Source organism: Panthera uncia, chromosome D1 (genome assembly GCF_023721935.1).
Source record: "Panthera uncia isolate 11264 chromosome D1, Puncia_PCG_1.0, whole genome shotgun sequence".
Classification (NCBI taxonomy): domain Eukaryota; kingdom Metazoa; phylum Chordata; class Mammalia; order Carnivora; family Felidae; genus Panthera; species Panthera uncia.
In genome coordinates this window covers 61210532-61221578 of record NC_064808.1, presented here as the reverse complement: position 1 = coordinate 61221578, position 11047 = coordinate 61210532, and positions in this window count along the sequence as shown.

Here is an 11047-nt window from a genome sequence, read left to right as displayed (position 1 = left end):
TGTATATATATATACATATAAAAATATCTATGCTATAAATTCTACAGCAACCACTAAAATAATAAAATGGAGGTATAGCTAAAAATGAAGTAAAAAGCAATTAAAAATACTTAGTTAATACAAAAGAAGGCATGATGAGAGGAACAAGACTACTAAGAATATATGAGACAAATAGTTAAAATGATTGTAGATTTAAAACCAGCATCAATAAACTCATTAAATATAAATGGATATAAATGGATTAAATACCTGAATTAAAAGTTAGAGATTGTGATATTAGGCAAAACTGTATTTCAAATACAAGTAAGATACATTAAATATAAAAATACAAATACGTTACAATTTAAAAAAAAATAGAAAAACATGTCATGCTAACACTAAGCACAGAAACAGCTGCAGTAGATATATCAGACAGAATACATTTCAGACAGAAATACTACAAGGAAATTGAGGGTCATTCATAATTTTAAAGGTGATAACTCAGAAAGTGGAAGTAACAATTATAAGCCATTGTGTATGTACCAACAGAGCTTCAAAATATATGAAACAAAATCTATCAGAACTCCAAGTAGAAATCAATAAATCATTATCATAATTTGATATTAGAATACTTCTCATAAGAAATAGGACAAGTCAACAGAAAATCAGTAAGGTTATAGATGAATGACACTAAAAACCAACTTGACCTAATTAACATTTATAGAGTACCCCAATGCAGTTGGAGTGGACTATACATTCTTTTCAAGTACAGATGAAACATTTAACAAGATAGACCATATTCTGGCCCAAACATGTATTTCAGTACATTTAAAATAATTACAGTTACACAGTATGTTCTATGACTATAATGAAATGAAATTAGAAATCGGTAACAAAGATACATGGAAAATCCTCAAAATTTGAAAACTAAATACCACACCTAAATAACCCATGGCTCAAAGAAAAAATTAAGAGGAAATTCAGGAAGTATTTTGAACTGGATGAAAATAAAAACAAAACATCAAAATTTATGGGATTTACCTAAGACAGAGCTTATAGGAAATTTTAGAACACAAGATGTCTATTTTAGAAAATAAGAACATGAATGACTTTAGCTTCTACCTTAAGAAACTAATAAGAAAAAATTAAATACAAGGTAAGCAAAAGATAGGAAATAGTAAAGATTCAATGCAATCTCCCTCAATGAAAAGAAGACCGAAAAAACATTAGAGAAAATCAATGAAACAAAAAGCTTATTCTTTGAAAAGATAAGAAAAATTGATAAACCTGTAGCCAGACTAATCTAGCATAAAAATAAAATAGACACATATTACTGACATCAATAATGTGCGAAGTGAGTATGACGACTAACTTCATACCAATAGATTTGGCAACTTGGATGGAATGGACAAATCTCTTGAAAGATACAAAGTACAAGTGTCCCCCAAATTACAGTCTTTGCAGGTATAATTAGCTAAGTATCTTGAGATGAACTCTTCCGGGACTTAGACCCTAAATCTGATGACTGATGTCTTTATAAGAGAAAGAGGAGAGATTTACCCATAGAGAGACACAGGGAAGAAAGCCATGTGAAGACTGAGGCAGGGCTTAGAGTTATGCTGCCACAAGCCAAGAATTCCAGGAGCCACCAGAAAGTTGCCAAAGGTAAGGAAGGGTTCTCTCTAGATCTTTCAGAGAGAGTTGGCCCTGCTGAAACCTTGATTTCAGACTTCTGGACACCAGAAAGTGTGAGAAAATAAATTCCTGTTGTTTCAAGCCACCCAGTTTGTGGCAGTGCATTACAGCCATTCTCATTCAAAAATAAATTGATAAAGTAAGTGATAATATAACTATTAACGAAATTGAATTTGTACTTAATAACCTCCCACAAGGAAATGTTCATTCCAAGATGGTTTTATTTGTAAATTCCAGCAAACATTTAAAGGAGAAATAGTATTAATTCTTAATACAAATTATTATAGGAAACTGAAGAGCTATGTTTCTCAGCTAATTATTTCAAGCCAGTGTTACCTTAATGCCTAAATCAGACAAAACTATTACTGCAGAGTAATATCCCTCGTGAACATATATGAAAAAAATTTTTTTTTACATTTTTTATTTGTATTGAGACAAACAGCAGGGAAGGGGCAGAGAGAGGAGAGGAAGAGTATCTCAATCAGGTTCTGTACCATCAGCCCAGAGCCTGACTCAGGGCCCTATCTCATGAACTGTGAGATCATGATGGGAGCTGAAATTAAGAGTCAGTCACTTAACCGACTGGGCCACCTAGGTGCCCCACGTGAAAAAATTCTTAACAAAATTTCAGCAAAATCCAACAATATGTAACATGGGTAATTCTTGCTACACAATTGGAGCTTATTATAGGAATGCAAGGTTGACTTAAACAGTAAACCACGTAACCATCTCAATAGAGGTGTAGAAAGTATTTTTAAAACTTATTCCTGATTAACTTGGACAGGAAGGGAAATTCCTCAGCCTGTGAAACAGTATAGAATGTTGAAAGGCTGAATGTTGCTCCCAGAGATCAGGAACAAGGTAAGAATGTCTGTCTTAACACTTGTTTTCCACATTATACTGAAGACTCTAGTATATGCAATGAGGAAAAAAAGAAAAAGAAGAAGAGAGAGGGAGGTAGAAAAGATATACAGATTGAGATGGAAAAATTAAAACTGTCTTTATTTGCAGATGGTATAATTGTCCATGTAAAAAAAAAATCCTATGGAGGCTATAAAACAGCTACTAGACTCTAGTAAGTTTAGCAAGGTTGCAGGATACAATTAGAAATTTACTGTTAGTTTTTAACATTCTACTTAAAGTAGCATCAGGGCATCTGGGTGGCTCAGTCAGTTAAGTGACAGACTCTTGGTTTCTGCTCAGGTCATGATCTTGTGGTTTGTGGGTTCAAGTCCCACATTGGGCTCCACAAGCTAGTAGCATGGAACCTGCTTGGGATTCTCTCTCTCTCTCTCTCTCTCTCTCTCTCTCTCTCTCTCTCTCCACCTCCCACACTCATGCTGTCTCTGTCTCTCTCAAAATAAATAAATGAACTTAAAGAAAAAGGAAAGTAGTGTCAAAAATGTGAAATGATTAGGGAAAAATCTGACAGAAGATGTGCAAGACTTATATCCTGAGAAGAAACAAACAAAAAACATTCCTGAAAGATTTTGAAGACCAAGTCAATGGAGAGATAATCTGTGTTCATGATTGGTAAGAATCAATGTGAACATTTTAATTCTCTTCAAATTTGTCTGTGGATTCAATGCAATTCTAATAAATTTCCCATAAAAAAACATTTTTTTGGTAAAAATTGACAAGCTGATCCTAAAACTCATATGACAATACAAAATACTTGGAGTAGCCAAAACAATGTTGGAAAAGAAGTATAAAGTTGGAAGAATTATACTACCTGATGTCAAGACTTACTATAATGCTCCTGGACTAATACAGTGTAGTAACAGCATAAAGACTTATGGATCAATGGAACAGAATAGAGATCCACAGATATAGATCCATACATTTATTTACAACTGAGGTTTTACAAAAGCAATTCATTGGAGAAAAGATAGTCTTTCCAACAAGTAGTTTTGAAACAATTGGCTATTCATATGCAAAAATGTGAACTTGGATTCATACCTCTTACAGTACACAAAAATTAACAAAATGGATCATATATCTAAATTTTAAATATAAAACTGCAAAACTTCTAGAAGAAAATGGGAAAAAACAGTCAGTGTGGCCTTGGGTTAGGCAAATTTCTTAGATATGACACTGCAAGCAAGATCTATAACAGTTATAATAAATTAGAGTTCATCACAATTAAATGTTTGCTCTTTAGAAGACAACAAGAATATTTAAAAACTACAGACATGGAAAAGGTATTTGCAAATCAAATATCCAATGAAAGATTTCATTCCATAATATATAAAGAACTCCAAATCTTAATTATAAGAAGTCAACTAAATAAATAACAAGTGAAAGATTTTTACATAAGCTTCACCAGAGAAACATATGTATAGTAAGTAAGCATTTGTCATTAATCATTAGGGAAATATAAATTAAAACCACAAAATATAAAATAAATAAAACCACAAAAGATGCCACTCTACACCTTAGTCGAATGTCTAAAATTAAAAGGAACGATGACAGCAATTGTTGACATGGATGTGGAGCAGTTAGAAATCTCATGTCCTGCTGGCAGGGAGGCAAAGTGGTAAAAACCCTTGAAAAAACATTTTGGTGATTTCTTAGAAAGTTAAAAACACTTCCCAATTGATACAACCATTACATTCTTAGGTATTTACCCATGAAAAATTGAAGTATACATCTATATGAAGACTTATAGATGAATGTTTGTAGCAACATTTGTATCATCCCCAAACTGGAAACCACCCAAATATCCACCAACAGGTGAATGGATAGATATATATCAGCTGTGGTGTAGCCATACAACAGAATCCCACAATAAAAGACAATAAAAATAAACTTCTGACATGCAGTAATACAGAAGAATGTCATAATAATTTTCTGTGATGAAGAAGCCATATAAAAAAAGATATTATTTGATTTCTGTTTACATAAAATTCTAGAAAGTAGACACTAATCAGCAGTGACAAGAAACAAATCAGTAGTTATCCAGAAACTAAGAATTAGGTAGGAGTGGTTTTAAAATAAGGAAGAAGATGGGGCACCTGGGTGGCTCAGTCACTTAGGTATTCTACTTCAGCTCAGGTCATGATCTCACTGTTTGTGAGTTCGAGCCCTGCTTTGGGCTCTGTGCTGACAGCACAGAGCCTGGAGCCTGCTTCTGATTCTGTGTCTCCCTCTCTCTCTGCTCCCACCAGTCACCCCCCGCTCACACTCTGTCTCTCTCAAAAGCAAGTAAACAGTAAAAAAAAAATAAGGAAGAAGAATTTTTGGGTATATGGATAATGGGTAATGGATATATTCATTATCTGAATATTGGTGATGATTTCAGGAAATATATCTATTTATATCTATATCTATATCTGTATCATCTATATCTCTATCTATATATATCAATGATTATCAAACTATACATTTACAGCACAAAAGTTTGAAAGAGCTGAAAAATAAATATTGAGACAGACAATGGTAGCAAAGAGAGCAAGTGTGGTGTACAAGTCTTCCCCCCCACTCCCCCCATCCTTCTCAGGGCCTTAGACTTTATTCTTCAGGCAGTGTAGAGCCCTTGAAGGTGGTTAGTGGGGCAGTTACATTATTTGCATTTTAGCAGTGTGATTGGCAGCAGTGAAGGGAGAGGACTGGCAACACACATTCTTTTTTTTTTTTTTTTTAACATTATAATGGAATTGCAACAAATGTTCCAAATAATCTCTGCAGGATTTCCAGTGAAACCAATTAGCATATATTTGAAAAAGCGCTGGTGGGGTTAGGGACTTACTCTGTAGCCATTAAAACAAATTGGCCCACCCTGGCATACAAACTAGTAAATGGCAGAGCAGTGACTGAAAACTAAGCCTGTCTGATTCAAAGCTATTCCTCTTTCCACTACACATGCCCTCCCCTACCTGGGTACAAACCTCATTCCAAAACTTAATGGGAAATTTTCAGAATTTTCAAGACTTTTCTCAAATCAGAATGTAGACTGGATGTTATATAATGCCACGGTCTGCTGCAGTGGTTCTTAATGGAAGCTGAGTAGGCTATACCAATAATGGATTACATCTACAGCTTTTTATTTGAGAATATAAGTCACATTCCAAGATCATCCCCAAAGTGACACAGATTAACAGTGATTAAAATGGGAATTCACTGTCTTGCATGGCTTACTGTGGGCCACTGTGGGCACAGTGCTCCATATTGATTCCAGAGCAGTATCTCTAATAGAACCCAGCTTAGATTGCTTCTCAGAAAATCTCTAAGATTTAGCAAGCATGGAAAGCAAGAATGCCAAACTTAAATTTATTTGGCAAAGGAGAGGTTAAACTTTAAAATTAGCAGTCTTCTGGAAACATGAAAAGCAGTTACCCCTATTCCATCCTATTTGGAAATCTTTGAAGGAATTTGACATTTTGACAATCTGAAATGTCAGTCATTCATTCTGTGGCAAATGCATAGAAACCTACATAAAATTTGCCTGTTTGGCTTTTCAGATCTGTTGAACAAAAACCCTCTTTGGACTTTGGCTAATAGTACTAATCAAAACTTTAATAATAGACTTGTCATTTACTCTTTTTTATTATAAGTTGGATGGGACTGGAGTTTGCTTGTGCAATTTTCACACAAAAGAATGAGCGATGAGTGTTTCAGACTTGTTACAAAATCATGTTTGCAGGCAAGAAAGAGAAGGGAATGAAGCTGGGCCTAAGGATTAAGAAATTCCTTTCTAATTTGGCTAAATTTTACTTAGTTGGAGAGAGAAAAAAAGATTAGTTCTCATTCACTTATTGGTCCCCATTCATTTATTGACCCTAATGTGCATTATCATGCATTAAGCAGAACAGTTAGACCATAGTGTGAACAGATTTTTAGACAACACTGGGTTCAAACTCTGACTTTCTGTACCCTGTCTCTGATAAATTTCTTTATATTCCTAAGTATCTTTTCCTTATTTGTGAAATTAACTATAACAGTAATGCACATCTGAAAGGATTTCTGTGAGAATCGTATTGTACCAGGCATCCACACCACTGAGCTCAGCTATCTGCACTGTGCATGTTATCGTTATATGTTCATGTTGTTGTGGCGTAGCTGAATAGTGCAGAGTAGTGGGAATGAATACTGTACTTTGCATGTGCTGTCTTGCTTACCCTTCATAGCATTCCTTTATTTCTTTCATTTTACTAGTGTGAAAATAGAGGCATAGAGCATTCAAGAAACTTTTAAAAATTATTCAGTTCATAAGTGGCAGAACTTAAATCAAGTTTCTGCTGGGTTCCAAACCCATGTGTTTTCTACTCTTCGTTGCTGTTTTCCAGCTTAATATTAAACATAAAAGAAAATGTAAGAAATGTTCATTTATTAGTGGCAATCCTTTGGTATTGCTATTTATACCAACCAAATCTGCATATCTTTATCAGTATTTGTATAAAACATTGAATTGCAAATAAAATGTAAATTTTCTTACTTAACATGATTTCCCAGAGAATTTCCCAATGAATATGCCCTCTTTTCTCCTAAGTCTTTATATAGATGAGTTTTGGTGGAATTTTCCAGCCATGTTTATGGTGATTGTGCTTGCTCATTCAAAATTTGAGTGTTCTGGAAGCAAATATTGTTTTTTCTTAAAATTACAAGTAACCCTTATATATTAAGCACTAAAGTTATATTGAAGCAGGCAGTCTCAGAAGACTGGCCCTATTTCAGGCCATATAGTACAGTGGTTGGGTAAGTGAAGCTAATTTGGGTCAGAGAGATTCACACTCAAAGCTCCATCTCAGTCATTGTCTACAAGTGTGGTTATGGGTAAGTTCATTTTTCAGGTTGTTTCCTTAACTGTTAAGTAGAAATGAGAGGTAACAAATAGCATCTATGCATGGGACTGTTTTAAGGATTAAGTGAGATCCTGGTCCAGATTAATTAGCCCAGTGCCCGGCAAGTAGCACTGAATAAACTATGGATGTGATTGTCGATGCTGTGTGGTTGTAGAGGTCTCCACGGCCAGTTCTTTTCAAGTTCAAGTAAAACATTCTGACAAATAGCCCATCCACAAGGATAGATAAATCTCTGAAATGATGTTTTGATGGAAAATGTTTCCTAGAAAGTTCTTCATTTTCAGTTCTCTATTATTTATATTACGTCAGAGAATATTTTCAATTAAGTGTTCATGCACACATAAAAACTGTCAATCTTCATTTGAAAAAAGAGGAGTTCTTTGTGAAAAATCAACATATAGCTAGCCTTTCTTACCCGCTGTAGGAGTGAGAAATGAGGTTTAAAAGTTGCAGCCCCTGGGGGGGTATCAAGCTCAACCTGAAATACCAAATTCATCAAAGTATACAGTAGTCTGTACATTTATAGAAGAGGACAGGACTCCTTCATCAAAAGATAATGTGACCCAGTACCCAGGTTTTGGTTTCTAACACCATGCTCCAACAGAAGGTTCCAATAGTCCTTGAACGGAACAATGGCAGATTTTAGAGCTGGGACATAGAATATACAAGCTAAACCTGGGGCATCTAGTAGTGCTAGAAACTAAGGAATTGATCAGAACACAAAATGATGAAGAAATGAAAAAAAAGCCATCTGAAAAAGCTCCCAATGGCCAAAGATGCAACAATTTAGTCACAAAATAATGTAGTATTACCCTCTACATCTGAGTACAAAATAAAGTGTACGCTGATATAAATAAATGATAAAACATAAATAGAGAAAAGGAAATAAATCTCCCACACAGAATTTCAAATAATTTATATAAAAACTTGCCCTTCTACTCTTTGATTATGGACTACACTTAGTGACTTGATTACAAAGAGCACAGTTTAGAAAAGAGGAAAAATAACTTTATGGTAGAGAATCCTGGCAAATACTACCTTAGACAGGTGATTAATGTCAACACCAGGGATAAATCAGATGTTGATCACATGTACCACTGATATGTGTTGAGAATAGCATTTCACCTGTAGAGGGTTTCCTTCTCAAAGCTTATAACCCCAGTCTAACCATAAGGAAAAAAAAAAATCACACAAACCTAAATTGAAGAACACTTTGTAAAATGTCTGACTTCAAAACTGTCAGGGTCATCAGGGAAAATCTGAGCAACTGTCAAAGCCCAGCAGCCTAAGAAGACCTGACAACTGAATGTAACGTGGTATCCTGAATGGAATCTTGGGATAGGAAAAGGACATTAAGAAAATCTAACAAACTATGAATAGAGTATGGAGTTCAGTTAATAAGAATGTGTCAATATCGGTCCCTTTGATTGTGATGAATATGCTGTAGAAAATATACATGTTAGCAGTAGGGAAAATCAGGTGCAGTGTAGACAGAAACTTCTATCTTTCCAATTTTTATATCAACCTGAAATTATTCTAAAATAAAACACATAATGTGCAAGGCACATTATAAATGTGCCTTGTGTTATAAAACACAAGTGTTGTAAAATGTGTTATAAAACACATATGTGCAAGGCAAAACTAGCTTTGAATTGAAGTTATTCTTTTAACATTTATTACTAAAAATTTAAATTCCTTTTAAAAATTATTCTCATTGTCCAATATGGCAGTTACTATCCACCTGAGGCTACTGAGCTCTTGAAATATGGCTCATGGAAAATGAGATGTGCTTTAAGTGTAAAATGCACACCTGATTTGAAAGACTTAGCTCATACAAAAAAAAAAAAGAATGTAAAATATTCTCATTAATAATTTTGTTATTGATTACCCACTAAAATGATATTTTGGATATGTTGGATGAAATAAAATATATTATTAAACTAATTTTGCTTGTTTTTACTCTTTTCATGTAACTACTAAAACATGTTAAAATTTTTATGCGATTTACATTATATTTCAAAGCTATTAAGAGGACATGTTTGGGTATTTTAGAGGAACAGAGCATGTATTCTCTGTGTTTACTTAAAATGTTGGTTTATATGTGATTTTCCACATTTTGTTGTTGTTATACATATTTTTTTAAATGAAAGATAACCCAAGAACTGAAAGACAAAATCAAAATAAAAAGTTTTAGCCTTTGGAGGAGATTTTTACATATTGTTATTAATTTGCCTGAGATGGCACCTGAGACTAGACTGGGCCTATGCAGTCTGATGGATGGTCTTGGAGGCTAACACGTCACCTCACATGTCACCTGCAGCACCCATCTGTTGTGCTGTTAAGAATGCTCTGTGCATTATCTTCCCTTGCAGATTCTATGAGATGCCCCATAGTGTAGCAAAAACAAAGTAGAGAAATGTTCTTTCTCCCTTTTTATCTAAAACTGTATGTGCTCTTCCAGTGAACAATGAGTAGCTATATCCCAGCCTTACAAATTCTCATCCGTTGCCTGAAGTAAATGGTATTTTATGTAAGTAAAAGAACACTGATTTTACTTACACCCTGCCTTCTGGGTAATTCCTGGCGATTAAAAACCAACCAGCCAGCCAAAAAAATCTAGCATTTCCTTCCTTTTATACCTGAAGACGTCCTCATTCTTCAAACCTAGCTCTAGGCATCTGTTACTGTGAAGATTTTTTTCATCACAATCTTATATATCTCCATGCTCCCAGGACACTGGCTGAAAAACACTGTCTTTGACAATACCGTAACATGTTCCTGACAGGACGGTAGAGCTGTAGCTCACTCATTCGATTTTGAGATCCTTGGCAGAAGAGACCGAAGAGACATGGTGGGAAAGGATTTTTGAAACTAATCTGGGTGCCAGCCCTTGCTTTGGACAAAATCCAGTGAAGAGTCAAATAAACATATGGAAAACTAAAAATGTCATTATGAAACAATAGGTACTTAATGAACGAGTGGATGAATGAATGATCATAATAATGCCATCTTTTACTTACATATATAGGTCAAGTTCCTGAATATACTACTTAACTCAACTTACATTTACACAGGTCTTGTTTACAATCTTCTACCTCTTCCCAAATATAATAATTCTCCCTACAATCTACCTTGTTATGTGCCATACTTTCTTTTAAAATTATTAAGCAGTACTGTTTTGCCCATATAATGCTGATGAGTCTATTACAGATTTTAATGGCCAGAGCTAATTGTGGAAGGAATAAGAAAATAAGAGAGGGCTTGGTATCCTAAGGCAAGACAGATTAGCTTGGGCCTCTAGTAGATCACAGTGGAGCACAGGATTTGGATGGAAGCATTGAACTTACTTTGGGTAGCTATAATATTTGAACCTCATTGCATTCCTGTTATTCAGCAGCAGAAGAAAACAGTTGCTTTTAATACAGCTAACAGAACCCTTAAAATATATTTTTGAAATACAATAAAATAATCATTGATGAAGCTTTTTGGGAGTGACAGTGGGGTTCTTAGGGTCCAGAGCTGCCAGCCAAGAAAGAATTCTTGAGATGTCTTTAGTGCAAAATAGGTGATTT